The sequence below is a fragment of the Bombina bombina genome, chromosome 4, assembly GCF_027579735.1.
Source record: "Bombina bombina isolate aBomBom1 chromosome 4, aBomBom1.pri, whole genome shotgun sequence".
In the NCBI taxonomy this organism is placed as follows: Eukaryota; Metazoa; Chordata; class Amphibia; order Anura; family Bombinatoridae; genus Bombina; species Bombina bombina.
Window position 1 is genome coordinate 90,814,269 of NC_069502.1, and position 15,460 is coordinate 90,829,728.

Consider the following 15,460-nt stretch of genomic DNA (forward strand, 5'->3'; position numbering starts at 1 on the left):
GGGTAATTAAGAGATTATCTATCTTTTAAAACAATAAAAATTCTGGTGTAGACTGTCCCTTTAAAACTAGGAGATTATAAGTGTATAAAAATAGGCATTCAATAAAAATATATAAGAATCCGTATTTACTGTTAGCAGTATAGATGGTGAGACTGCATTTCTGGTTGTCTGCTGCCACCAATAGTTCAAAATGGTATTACAACCAAAAGGTATTTGGCTGCTCAGGGAGGCATTTCCCAAATAACCAATGATATTTTCAGCTCCGAGGGCCTATCAAATTCTTGTGGAAATGATTAAAGAAAAGAAGGAGGGGTTATCTTGAATAAGAACCCACACACACGAGACAAAAGGAAAGACTCAAAGAAACATAACTTTTTAAAACATAACTTTTTGAGAGAGAAACACACAGATTTTGTGCCAAGTATCTTCTCTGCCATTTTGGGACACTTTCTTGAGAATAGAAAGATAACAATTTTGAGGCCTGTATCCTTGCGAATAGTGGATAAAACATTCTTATATGACCTACAAGAAACTCCAGAAGCTGAATTCCCACACTGGTTATTTGGTGATGTATACGGTTGTTCTATATTTTTAATGTTTTAAATCAATCATATTCTAAAATTATAGTTATATCATAGTTGTGATTTAAAAGTATAATTTATTCTTATATTTAATATTAATTAGACCAAGGGTAGTAAGTATACTAGTATTAAATATTAATGTTTAGAAATAATTTTGTATTTTAATATCATAGGTTATTTACAGTTATTGCTATATAAATATTTTAGAATTTATTTTCTTGTGACTGAATAAAAGGTTATTTCAGCTCAGATTAATTGGCATATAAATTGGCTGTTTGCATTAATAATATATAACATTTCTGGTGTTTTGTATTGAAGTTATATAGAACAAATTGTGGGCTAAATAGTTTAACTATATTTGTCTGAAATTTATCTTAAATCTATTGAGATCCAGTAAAATTTGTGTGAAGTATCTTGTTATATAGTTTAACTAAGCACTGTTAAGTTAGCGGTCCATATTCTAATATTTTATTGTGGTATTTTAACACGATTCATTGTGAGTAAGGTAAATTTTTAAAGATATATATTTTTCTGATCTGTTGTATAGAATATTGTAATGGAATAAGCGTGTGTAATTGATTTATAATCTAGTTTCTACATAAATATAATTCAATGTGTCTATAAAGCTAACTAATCAATGAACTAAGGAATAAATATTAATTACAATAAATATATTGTTACGTATATACATTTTATTGGTTGGCAACTGCTAAGATATTAATAAATTATATTGTAAACCTGGTATATACCGACATTTTAAATAAGTATTTTTTTTTATTTCAGAAAAAATTACAAAATTTCCACTATTTTCAGTATAGGTGACAGTCGCAACAGGCAAAAGCAGCTATTTCAAATGAGAACATGAAGATAAAGAAGCTATTTGTAAACAATTTGATATACTGCAGCAGGTAAATTAATAACATTTGGAACTTATTATTTACCCTTTAAACTTTTGCTCTGATGAACATTTTTTGCCCTTGAATAATGTATACATAGGCAAACAACACTCACAGCTGTATAAATAGATTAGTACTTCTATATAACAGTCATTGTACACCTATCTTCATACCTACTTAGTTACAAATGTTAGTACTTGGTATAGCCGGCTACTTAGGTAGTCTTATTGGCCTTTCGAGTCCTTTGTATTTACTTATTGTCTTGGGGTGACCTTCCTTTTTTGAACAATCTTTGCCCTGTAAAAGGCTCAGATTAGCAGGGAAACACTGAGGTCAATACTGTTCACATGATTGATTCATTTTATCTGTAATAATAATATTGCCCCAGATGGAAATTTCACATCATTCAAAATCATTTATTTTATTCCAAGGAATCAATATCTCCATAAAGTTTCCCGGCATAGTATAAACAGGAATACCAGTTTAACAGTATATTTTTTCAGAAACAAAAGCTTGATAAACGATAGTTAGTAGCTTTATTAAAAAAGAGAAATTTGAGCTTCTTATTATGAAATTTAGCACTAATATATATATTACAATTAAGTGATTGATTATAAGTACTTATAGGAAAGGAATAAAATCATGACTGTATATCTCTTCATTTGGATGTGCAATATAAAAACCTTTCCCTGAAGTTACTATGGCGATGGGAACATTAAGAAATATTGAGCTATTTTTCCAAACACCCAGTCTTTGCTTTTCTCTGGAAATTCATTTACTAGAAGCTATGAAAGAATCATTTTCTGCAATGAACGATGTCATCTGCACCTCTTTAGTCTGAGCTGTAATTTTTTTATTATTATTGTTACCAGACTTAGGACTCGCTTCCACTCAGCTGTTAAAAAAGGAGCGGAAAGATAACGAAGCAGCCAACAGCTAAAAGTAGTTTACGGCTCCATTTTAGTACCAGGTTTCCATTGAAAAATATTGCGCAATGCATGCAGTTGCTCTTTTCGTTTACGTTTTCTGTTAACGTTTCCATCTGACGTCGGATTTCTCGAAAATCACACCATAACAAGTTTATTGCTATGGTAACCTGACCTTACACTACAAAATTTACGTTTAAGGACTGTGTTTCTTATCTCTGATCACCTCTACAAAGAAACAAAAACAGATATATTGAATTAATTATAAAAATAAATAAAAAAATGTTTTATTTAATGAAAAATCTTTTTTTTGTTATTGTTTTACTGATATACGTAATATTTAGTGCTGCCCTAGGCTTTTTGTAAGGTCTAAAAATGAAAAAAACTTATTTGCAGCTTTAATGGTGTATAAAATAATAAAAAAAAAACTAATAGAAGGCAAAAAGCAAAAATTTACACCAGGTTTCCTTTGAATATGCAGACAGTTAAAACACTGTCAGAAGCTGCTGATAAGGTGTGAAACATTATGGGATGCTCAACTAGAGCTGATTTCTTTGGGGCAATGCCCCACAAAAGGCCCTTTTAATGGCCATTGGTAGTTTTTTGTAGGCTAGGTTTTTTTTATTTTTGGCGGGGGGGGGGGGGTAATTTTGATAGGGCTATTAGATTAGGTGTAATTCTTTTTTATTTTTGATAATGTGTTTGTTTTTTTTTGTACGTTAGTGTTTTTTATTTTTTGTAATTTAGCGTTAATTTTTTTTGGGTAATTTAGTAATTTGTAATAAGGTTTAATAGTAGATTTAAATAATTTAAGTAAGGTTAGGTTTTTTAAATATGTAATTTAGTTTAATTAATTGCTAGTTTAATTTAATTTAATTGTAGTATAATAGGGTAGGTTAATTAATAGTTTAAAATGGTTTATTTTAATTCTACAGTTAAGTTTAAATTTATTTGAAGATAGGGATATTGTAATTTTAATTTAAAGTTAGTGGGTTGTTAGGTTTAGGGGTTAATAGCTTAATTTAGTTTATGGCGATGTGGGGGCTGGCGGTTTAGGGGTTAATAGTTTTAGTTAGTGGTAGTGATGTGGGAGGTCAGAGGTTTAGGGGTTAATAAGTTTATTTAGGTTGCAGCGGGGTCCGGGAGCGGCGGGATAGGAGTTAATAACTTTATTTAGGTTGAGGCGGGGTCAGGGAGTGGCAGGATAAGGGTTAATAACTTTATTTAGGTTGAGGCAGGGGCAGGGAGCAATAACTTTATTTAGGTTGCGTCGGGGTCCGGGAGCGGCGGGATAAGGGTTAAACATTTTAGTATAGTGACGGCGTTAAGTGACAGGGTATAAATAAATTTGGTAAAAAGCCGAATAGACGCAAGATCAATGACTATTAGTCATTAGCTTTTTTTATAAAAATGGAGATCGTATTCAGGTCCGCGGCCGCGATGTTAGGCGATGTTAGGTGAGCGTATTGGTGCCGGCGAATGCAGCATAGTTAAGGCTTTGATACATTTCCCCCATAATGTGAAAATGGCTTAATGTAGCTTAATGAGAAAAAAGTGCCCACATGTTAATCAATTGCTGCATAATTTTGCACAACCCAAGATTTCCACTATCCAAGCCTAACCTAGAAGTTTCATGGATTTTGGTTTACCACAAGGCAAAAGAGTGACATTAAGCTTGTTTTTTGGGGAGCTTAATGTGGCTTAAGGTAAAAAATTTAACTTAGATGTTAAGCAATTTCCCCCTAACTTCCTACAATACATTAATCCATCTATTCAAACATATTCTGAAAATTTGAGGACATTTGGTAAAACATACCAAAAGTTATTCACATTTAACTATTTTTTTACAATCCTAAAACATTTAATGTGAGCAGCTTAAAGGGGCAGTTTACTCAAAAAATGTCTCCCTTTTAATTTGTTCCCAATGATTCACTTTACCTGCTGGAGTGTATTAAATTGTTTACAAGTATTTCCATTAGCCTTATATTGGCATTTGAAATAGTTTATTTAGCCTGTGGTATCCCCACCCATCCTGAAAGTTTTTGGTCTCGAGGCCAAGCTGTGTTAACACAGCCAGTAGAAGAAATTACACTCCCAGTGGGTTATAGAAGAGATAAGGTAATAAAATGTTAATTTTCCATTGTTCTCTCCAAGTATTGGCAATGGTGATTGGTTTATGGACAGATATAAGATAAAGAAGCAGGTATATGTACACAATGTGATAAAGTAATGAGATCTGATTATACCTACAAGCTCAACCCATTTTATTAGGATGTGGCTTCAAAACACAAAATCAGCTAATTCATATACACAAATAAGCCTTAAAAAAGCAAATCTCATACATTTTATACTCTGCAACTGGAAAAACAAGTAATTGGAAACACATTAAGGGAAAAACTATTTTATAGTATACTGCCCCTTTAATGTAAAAAAAGTTTAAAGTGAAGGTAAAGTTTTCACATTTGGAAGAAATCAATGCATTGGCTAATATTAACAGAAGCTAATCGCTAATGTTTTTTATCTAATATATTTCAAGTTTGCCTAATATATATATTTATAAATCCCTACCATTTAGATGTTGACGCCTCCCAAGCGTTATTTCCTGCTTTTATTGTCTGTGACGTATAGAGCGGTCCCACCCGCTCTCTACATCTCAAAAGCACGTTCATGAAGCTCCGTTTACCTGAGAAGCTGTTCTTCTGCGCATGCGCTAATCGGTGAAGCTAGTCAGATATAAAGAAAATAAGAATATCGCATGCGCAGATGAGCAGATGAGGCTTATTAGGTGGATGACGTGGATTGACGGGGGAAATTGGTTAACATCTAAGTTCAATTTTGTACGTTAAGCCACATTAAGCTCCCCAAAAAACAAGCTTAATGTCACTCGTTTGCCTTGTGGGACACCAAAATCCATGAAACTTCTAGGATAGGCTTGGATAGTGGACATTTTGGGTTGTGTAAAATTATGCAGCAATTGATTAACATTTGGGCACTTTTTTACTTTTTTAAGATGTCCCCTATTTGTTCCAAAGTTGCTTATTTTCATTAATAAATAAGGTGCAGATACTAATCCGACTGGATAAATGTATCTTTATATCAACTCAGCTCTCCTATTGAGAAGCACAAAAAATTACCTTTTCTTGATAAATGTTGCTCTAAATATCTTACACTTCTCCAAGTGTGTATATATATATATATATATATATATATATATATATATATATATATATGCCCCTATTTATTATTCATGCAGACCGCTGCTGCATCCCTGCCCCCTATTCTGAATTGCATGAGAGCAGGGCTTACCATTCATCCTGGATGTAGAAGTCTGGGTTGTCTAAAGTTTGCAATATCTATTTATCTATCTATCTATCTATCTATCTGTCCGTCTGTCTGTTTATCTACAATGTAATTCACATCCTAAAATGATACCCTTGTCTAATGATCCATAGATGTGTTTTTTTTACCCCATCAAGACTGATATCTCTTTCTAAAAATCAGCAAACAACCAAGAAATAACTAATACTTATATATGCCCATTTCCTACTATGTCAGACTCCTAAAAAAGGCTTCAGCCACCTCCGGCATTTTTTTTCTCTAATTCAAGCCATTAAATGCTACAGCTGCATTAGGCTAATCAACCAATCACCATAATACAATAGTGTAGATTGTAAAGATCCGGCCATTTATGAGAATAAAGATGTTTTACCCATACAGGATGCACACCGCAACACAGCAGAGTCTCAGGAACAGCTAGACTGCATTGCAAGAGCTTTCCTTTGTTGTTGACTAGGAAGGTTTGGCTTGGACTAACCAATTAATGATTTACACAGAAAACGCTGAGCAATATGTTTTAACCCATTGACTGCACTCTTAAAATGAATGCAATTACATGCTGACAGTTGAAACACCACTAGCAACCACCCAGAACAGTAGACAAGCTTACCCTCACCCTGTGCCCACGTTGGCTGCAATGTCTTCTATGTTATCAAGCAAGAAAATCCACAGAAGCTGGTTTTAGCAAAAGCAGCTACTCAAGGCATCTTCTGTTTACAAGACTGTAACAATAGCTGTAGTTGTGGCAGCTCTGCTATAGATGAGCCTCTTCATTCTTATATGGTTTAGAGATGTCCTGGGAAAGAGCTAAAAATGTTTAAACCTTTGCAGATCTCTTAGTTTTAAAAAAATGTGAAGACAAAGAGAAAAAAAAAAGGCACGGAGAATGTCACTATGTATTCATAATGGCATAAGAAAATGTCTGTCTTGTGAAAAAGGATCAGCTAATAATTGGTCATTCTATTCTGTATCTCCCCAGGGCTAATCGCTAAGCCAGCAGTTTATACATTCTCAGTTGAACGTCTATGCTGGCTATTAACATTTAAATAATGTCCTGGGAGCACAGAATACTGTTGTTGAATTAGCCATTCACTAAAAGAGATGGTGTGAGAAACCGGCGGTCAGTTCACTGATAAAGCTTATGATAAGTAGCATGCCTGCTCGTGAAAACACCAGTGTCTGCTTCCTTAAAGGGACATCAAACTCAATTCAATTCCCCCAAATTATTAATTGTTAAAAAACAATGCTTTGCAATGTACTGACATTAATTATTTTACCTACTTTCCATGTAATTTAATAATTACATAAATAAAAGAAAAAAAAAATGTGTTTTTTCCCCACTGCACCTAGAGAGGTTGGAGTGCAACCTAAAGTTTAAGAACAATGACCCTACAACATGCTACACGTGGTTTTCAGCGTTTCTGCAAAACAATGCAAACTGACAGTTTAAATATTTTTAAAGCATTTATTTTGTCTTAAATATATGATAACTTCTACAGTACTCAACAGTGAAGCAGTAAGTAACCATTTTTTCTAATTTATACATAGGCCAAAATGCATTATTCCAGGGGTAAGAAAATAATGTTTTAAAGGGACACTAAACACTAAATAAATGCTAGCTAGAATTATGCATTTAAAGAAAAGAGAATAACATGTTATTAGCTGTTTAAATATTGACAAAATAAGTGTAACGTTTTAGGGGTAGATTTACCTATGTCTGTCCGACATGATACTCTGTAGCGTATCATGTCCGACAGACATTGCTGAATGCCGACAGCATACGCTTTCGGCATTTATCATTGCACAAGTAGTTCACCATAATTGCTTGTGCAATGCCACCCCCTGCAGATTTGCAGCCAATCGGCAGCGAGCAGGGGGTGTCAATCAGCCCAATCGCATAGAATCGGGCGGATTGAAGACTGCAGCCTTGCGCGGAAACAAGGGGAACAAGGGCCATTCGGCCCTTGTTACATCTACCCCTTAGTGTCTATAAAACAATGGGAGCTGCCATGTTGTAACTTAGGTTACCTTCTCTGCTGTGGCCAATTAGGGACGGTTATAAATAGGTCACTAGAGTGTGCAGCCAATGGCACTTCCATTTCTAACAGGAACTGAAAAGTTCACAATTTCAGAATGGAATTACAGGAAAGGAGATAAAAACAAAATTTATGTAAGAACTTACCTGATAAATTAATTTCTTTTATATTGGCAAGAGTCCATGAGCTAGGGACGTATGGGATATACAATCCTACCAGGAAGGGCAAAGTTTCCCAAACCTCAAAATGCCTATAAATACACCTCTCACCACACCCACAATTCAGTTTAACAATTAGTTAAGTAGTGGGGTGATAGAAAATGGAGTAGAAAGCATCAAAAAGGAACTGGAAATATAATTGTGCTTTATACAAAAAATCATAACCACCATAAAAAGGGTGGGTCTCATGGACTCTTGCCAATATGAAATAAATTAATTTATCAGGTAAGTTCTTACATAAATTATGTTTTCTTTCATGTAGTTGGCAAGAGTCCATGAGCTAGTGACGTATGGGATAGCAATACCCAAGATGTGGAACTCCACAGAAGAGTCACTAGAGAGGGAGGGATAAAAAATAAAAACAGCCATTTTCTGCTGAAAAAATTAAATCCACACCCAAAAGAATACGTTTTTCTCATAAATGCAAAGAAAAAACTTAAAACATAAGCAGAGGAATCAAACTGAAACAGCTGCCTGAAGAACTTTTCTACCAAAAACTGCTTCCGAAGAGACAAATTCATCAAAACGGTAGAATTTAGTAAATGTATGCAAAGAAGACCAAGTTGCTGCTTTGCAAATATGATCAACTGAAGCTTCATTCTGAAAAGCCCACAAAAAGGAGACTGATCTAGTAGAATGAGCTGTGATTCTCTGAGGTGGGGCCTAACCCGACTCCAAATAAGCCTGATGAGTCAAAAGCTTTAACCAAGATGCCAAGGAAATGGCAGAAGCTTTCTGACCTTTCCTAGAACCAGAAAAGACAATAAATAGACTAGAAGTCTTCCTGAAATCTTTAGTAGCTTCAACATAATATTTCAAAGCTCTTACAACATCCAGAGAATGTAAGGATCTCTCCAAAGAATTCTTAGGATTAGGACACAAAGAGGGGACAACAATTTCCCTATTAATGTTGTTAGAATTCACAACCTTAGGTAGGAATTTAAATGAAGTCCGCAAAACTGCCTTATCCTGATGAAAAAATCAGAAAAGGAGACTCACAAAAAAGAGCAGATAATTCAGAAACTCTTCTAGCAGAAGAGATAGCCAAAAGGAACAACACTTTCCAAGAAAGTAGTTTAATATCCAAGGAATGCAACGGCTCAAAAGGTGGAGCCTGTAAAGTCTTCAAAATCAAATTAAGAGTAGACTCCAAGGAGGAGAAATTTATTTGTATGACAGGCTTGATACAGACCAAAGCCTGTACAAAACAGTGAATATCAGGAAGCTTAGCAATCTTTCTTTAAAACAAAACAGAAAGAGCAGAGATTTGTCCCTTCAAGGAACTTGCAGACAAACCTTTATCCAAACCATCCTGAAGAAACTGTAAAATTCTAGGAATTTTAAAAGAATGCCAGGAGAATTTATGAGAAGAACACCATGAAATATAAGTCTTCCAGACTCGATAATAAATATTCCTAGAGAAAGATTTACGAACCTGTAACATAGTATCAATCACTGAGTCAGAGAAACCTCTATGACTAAGCACTAAGCGTTCAATTTCCATACCTTCAAATTTAATGATTTGAGATCCTGTTGGGAAAATGGCCCTTGAGACAGAAGGTCTGGTCTTAAAGGAAGTGGCCGAGGTTGGCAACTGGACATCCGGACAAGATCTGCATACCAGAACCTGTGAGGCCATGCTGGTGCTACCAGAATCACAAATGATCGTTCCATGATGATCTTGGAAATCACTCTTGGAAGAGGAGGCGGGAAGATATACGCATGTTGGTAAAACCAAGGAACTGCTAATGCATCCACCGACTCCACCTGAGAATCCCTGGACCTGGATAGGTACCTGGGAAGTCTCTTGTTTAGATGAAAAAACACATCTAGATGGAGTGACCACTCCCCCGGATGTATAGTCTAACGGCTGAGATAATCCACTTCCCAATTGTCTACACCTGGGATATGTACCACAAGAATTAGACAAGAGCTAGATTCCGCCCAAGAAAGTATCCACGATACTTCTTTCATAGCTAGGGGACTGTGAGTCCCACCATGATGACTGACATATGCCACAGTTGTGATATTGTCTGTCCGTAAACAAATGAATGGTTCTCTCTTCAACAGAGGCCAAACCTGAAGAGCCCTGAAATAGCACAGAGTTCTAAAATATTGATTGGTAATCTCGCCTCTTGAGATTTCTAAACCCCTTGTGCTGTCAGAGATCCCAAGACAGCTCCCCAACCTGAAAGACTTGCATCTGTTGTGATTACAGTCCAGGTTGGATGAACAAAGGAGGCCCCTTGAACTATACGATGGTGATCTAACCACCAAGACAGAGAGAGTCGAACAATGGGATTTAAGGATATTAAATATGATATCTTTATATAATCCCTGCACCATTGAATCAGCATACAAAGCTGGAGAGGTCTCATATGAAGATGAGCAAAGGAGATCACGTCTGATGCTGCAGTCATGAGACCTAAAACTTCCATGCACATAGCTACTGAAGGGAAAAATTGAGACTGAAGGTTCCGACAAGCTGAAACCAATTTAATTTGTCTCTTGTCTGTTAGAGACAGAGTCATAGACACTGAATCTATCTGGAAACCTAAAAAGGTGACCCTTGTCTGAGGAATCAAGAAACTTTTTGGTAAATTGATCCTCTAACCATGTCTAGTTGATTCGTGTGAGATTCAAAATTTTCAGATCCAGAACTGGCCTAAATTAATTCTTTCTTTTGGACAATGAATAGATTTGAATAAAACCCCAAACCCTGTTCCTGAACGGAACTGGTATGATTACCCCTGAAAGCTCTAGATCTGAAACACACTTCAGAAAAAACCTGAACCTTCACTGGATTTGCTGGTCTTATTCTGAATCCAATTTGATACCCCTGAGAGACAAAACTCTGAATCCATTGATTTTGGACAAAATCTATCAAAAATTTTTGAAAAAAATTTAATCTGACCTCACCAGCTGAGCTGGAATGAGGCCTGCAACTTCATGCAGTCTTGGGGACTGGCTTTGGTTTCTTAAACGGCTTGGACCAAATAAATTGTTACCTTGGAAAGAGAGAGATAGTAATCTAGACTTAGATATCATGTCAGTATTCCAATATCTGATCCACAAAGCCCTAAAATCAATTTTGATGATATAAAAAAATGGCATCACAGATAAAATGATTAGCATGTTGAAGCAAGCGACCAATGCTAGACAATCAGGATCTGTTTCCTGTTGCGCTAAGCTTTCCAACCAAAAAGTTGATGCAGCTGCAACATCAGCCATAGAAATGACAGGCCTGAGAAGATAGCCATGATATAAATAAGCTTTCCTTAGATAAGATGCAAGTTTCATATCTAAAGAATTCTTAAAGGAAGCACTATCTTCCATAGGGATAGTAGCACGTTAGGTAAGAGCAGAAATAGCCCCATCAACTTTGGGGACTTTTTCCCAAAACTCCAATCTAACTGTTGGCAAAGGCTACAACTTTTTAAAACTAGAAGAAGGAAAAAGAAGTGCCAGGCCTATTCCATTCCTTTGAAATCATATCAGAAATAACATCAGGAACTGGAAAAACATCTGGAGTAACCACAGGAGGTTTATAAACAGAATTTAAATGTTTACTAGTTTAATTATCAAGAGGACTAGTTTCCTCAATATCCAAAGTAATCAACACGAATATACTCCATCTTAAAGAGAAAAGTAGATTTGTCACTGTCAATATCTGAGGAAGGATCTTCTGAATCAGATAGATCCTCATCAGAGGAGGATAATACAGTATGTTGTCGGTCATTTGAAATTTCATCAACTTTATGAGAAGTTTTAAAAGACCGTTTACATTTATTAGAAGGCAAAATAGCAGACAAAGTCTTCTAAATTGCAATAAAATCTTTTAGATTCACAGGGATATCATGTACATTAGATGTTGTAGGAACAACAGGCATTGTACTAGTACTGATGGATCACTCTCTGCATGTAAAAGCTTATCATAACAACTGTTACATACCACAGCTGGAGATATAGGCATCTATTTATCAAGCCGTCAACCGCAAATACGCTGGAATTCCGCAGCGTATTTGTGGCGAGCCTGATTCCCCTTAGTTATCAAACCCTACAAACCGGCAAAAGTAGAATATTGTGACATACGATCCGCCGGTCTCAGTCCGACACAGATCGATGTTTACGTCATTACAAATGTTCCGAACACAAATTCGGCACTATCTGACTACTTTTGCTAGTTAACAAATAACTAACAGGTACGCTCACCACTATTCCGGCCCAGCGAACCTGGTTTTCAATCCGCCCCCCTGGAGGCGGCGGATGCCATAGGAATCAATGGGAGACAGAAAGCAGCAAAGTTCATGTTCGCTGCTGCCCAATATCCCATTGATTCCTATGGTAACGTTTACACCTAACACCCTAACATGTACCCCGGGTCAAAACACCCTTAATCTGCCACCCCCTACACTGCCGCCACCTACATAAAGTTATTAACCCCTAATCTGCCCCCCTACACTGCCGCCACCTACATTATACTTATTAACCCCCAATCTGCCCCCCCTACACCGCCGCCACCTGCATTATACTTAATAACCTGTAATCTGCACCCCTACACCGCCGCCACCTACATTATACTTATTAACCCCTAATCTGCCGCTCCCTACACTGCTGCCATCTACATTATACTTATTAACCCCTAATCTGCCCCCCCATACCGCCGCCACCTACATTATACTTATTAACACCTAATCTGCCGCCTCGCCACTGCTGCAACCTACATAAAGTTGTTAACCCCTAATCTGCCCCCCCTACACCGCCGCCACCTACATTATACTTATTAACCCCTAATCTGCCCCCCTACACTGCTGCCACCTACATTATACTTATTAACCCCTAATATGCCCCCCTACACTGCCGCCACCTACATTATATTTATTAACCCCTAAACCTAAGTCTAACCCTAACCCTAACACACCCTAACTTAAATATAATTTAAATAAATATAAATAAATATTCCTATCATTAAATAAATTATTCCTATTTAAAACTAAATACTTACCTATAAAATAAACCCTAAGCTAGCTACAATATAACTAATAGTTACATTGTAGCTAGCTTAGGGTTTATTTTTATTTTACAGGCAAGTTTGTATTTATTTTAACTAGGTACAATAGTTATTAAATAGTTATTAACTATTTAATAACTTCCTAGTTAAAATAAATACAAATATACCTGTAAAATAAAACCTAACCTAAGTTACAATTACACCTAACACTACACTATAATTAAATAAATTCCCTAAACTAAATACAATTAAATACAAAAACAAACGAACACTAAATTACAGAAAATAATAAAGAAAATAATAAACAATAATATAAATTAAAAGATTTTTAAATTTATTACACCTAATCTAATCCCCCTAACAAAATAAAAAAGCCCCCCCAAAATAAAAAAAGCCCTACCCTACACTAAATTACAAATAGCCCTTAAAAGGGCCTTTTGCGGGGCATTGCCCCAAAGTAATCAGCTCTTTTACCTCTAAAAAAAAAATACAAACCCTCCCCAACATTAAAACCCACCACCCACATAACCAACCCTACTCTAAAACACACCCAATCCCCCCTTAAAAAAAACCTAACACTAACCCCTTGAAGATCACCCTACCATGAGAAGTCTTCACCCAACCGGGCCGAAGTCCTCAACGAAGCCGGCAGAAGTGGTCCTCCAGATGGGCAGAAGTGGTCCTCCAGACGGGCAGAAGTCTTCATCCAGACGGCATCTTCTATCTTAATCCATCCTGTGCAGAGCGGCTCCATCTTCTAGACATCCGACGCGGAGCAATAGGATTTTTCCTACCTTAATTCCGATTGGTTGATAGAATTCTATCAGCCAATCGGAATTGAAGGGACGCCATCTTGGATGACATCACTTAAAGGAACCGTCATTGTTCAAGAAGACGTCGGATGAAGAGGATGCTCCATGTCGGATGTCTAGAAGATGGAGCCGCTCCGCACATGATGGATGAAGATAGAAGATGCCATCTGGATGGAGACTTCTGCCTGTCTGGAGGACCACTTCTGCCGGCTTCATTGAGGACTTCGGCCCTGTTAGGTGAGGACTTCTCACGGTAGGGTGATCTTCAAGGGGTTAGTGTTAGGTTTTTTAAGGGGAGATTGGGTGGGTTTTAGAGTAGGGTTGGTTGTGTGGGTGGTGGGTTTTAATGTTGGGGGGTTGTAATTTTTTTTTTACAAGTAAATGAGCTGATTACTTTGGGGCAATGCCCCGCAAAAGGCCCTTTTAAGGGCTATTTGTAATTTAGTGTAGGGTAGGGCTTTTTTATTTTGGGGGGGCTTTTTTATTTTGTTAGGGGGATTAGATTAGGTGTAATTAGTTTTAAAAATCTTGTAATTTGTTTATTATTTTCTGTAATTTAGTGGGGTTTTTTGTACTTTAGATAATTTTATTTAATTGTATTTAATTGTATTTAGTTTAGGGAATGTATTTAATTATAGTGTAGTGTTAGGTGTAATTGTAACTTAGGTTAGGTTTTATTTTACAGGTATATTTGTATTTATTTTAACTAGGAATTTATTAAATAGTTAATAACTATTTAATAACTATTGTACCTAGTTAAAATAAATACAAGCTTGCCTGTAAAATAAAAATAAACCCTAAGCTAGCTACAATGTAACTATTAGTTATATTGTAGCTATCTTAGGGTTTATTTTATAGGTAAGTATTTAGTTTTAAATAGGAATAATTTATTTAATGATAGAAATATTTATTTATATTTATTTAAATTATATTTAAGTTAGGGGGTATTAGGGTTAGACTTAGGTTTAGGGGTTAATAAATTTAATATAGTGGCGGCGGTGTAGGGGGTGCAGATTAGGGGTTAAGAAATATAATGTTGGTGGCGGCGGTGTAGGGGGGGCAGATTAGGGGTTCATAAGTTTAATGTAGGTGGAGGCGGTGTAGGGGGGGCAGATTAGGGGTTAATAAGTATAATGTAGGTGGCGGCGGTGTAGGGGGGGCAGATTCGGGGTTAATAAGTATAATGTAGGTGGTGGCGGTGTAGGGGGCGGCAGATTAGGGGTTAATAAATATAATGTAGGTGGCAGCGGTGTAGGGGGCGGCAGATTAGGGGTTAATAAGTATAATGTAGGTGGCGGTGGGCTCCGGGAGCGGCGGTTTAGGGGTTAATACATTTATTAGCGTTGCGGTGGGCTCCAGGAGTGGCGGTATAGGGGGTAAAACAGTATAGTATAGTGTGGGTGTTTAGTGACAGGGTACCAAAAAAGCTGGGAAAAATCCGAAGAGCAGCGAGATCGATGACTGTTAGTTAACAACAGTCCGCTGCTCATCGCACCGTACTTGGTGCGCAACTTTTTGACAGCTTTTTTGATAATTTTGGAGAACGTATTCAGGTCAACGGCAGCGATGTTAGGCAATCTTAGGCGAGCATATTGGTGCCGTTGAATGCAAGAAAGTTGACGGCTTGATAAGTAGATGCCATAA

General features: G+C 36.5%; 1 protein-coding gene across 3 annotated transcripts in view; it reads right to left on the minus strand.

Annotated features, from left to right (window-relative positions):
- The window catches only part of FAM167A (family with sequence similarity 167 member A), a 119,826-nt gene that overhangs the window by 64,557 nt on the left and 39,809 nt on the right, over nucleotides 1–15,460 (minus strand). The window contains exon 1 of one of the 3 annotated variants that reach the window (XM_053709543.1): nucleotides 6,113–6,184. The exons of 1 other annotated variant lie outside the window; for it this stretch is intronic. The gene's annotated coding sequence lies outside the window, so the exon portion shown is untranslated. Of the gene's footprint in view, nucleotides 1–6,112; nucleotides 6,185–15,460 lie in introns of those variants that run through there. One more of the 3 variants, XM_053709546.1, reaches the window with a different exon arrangement.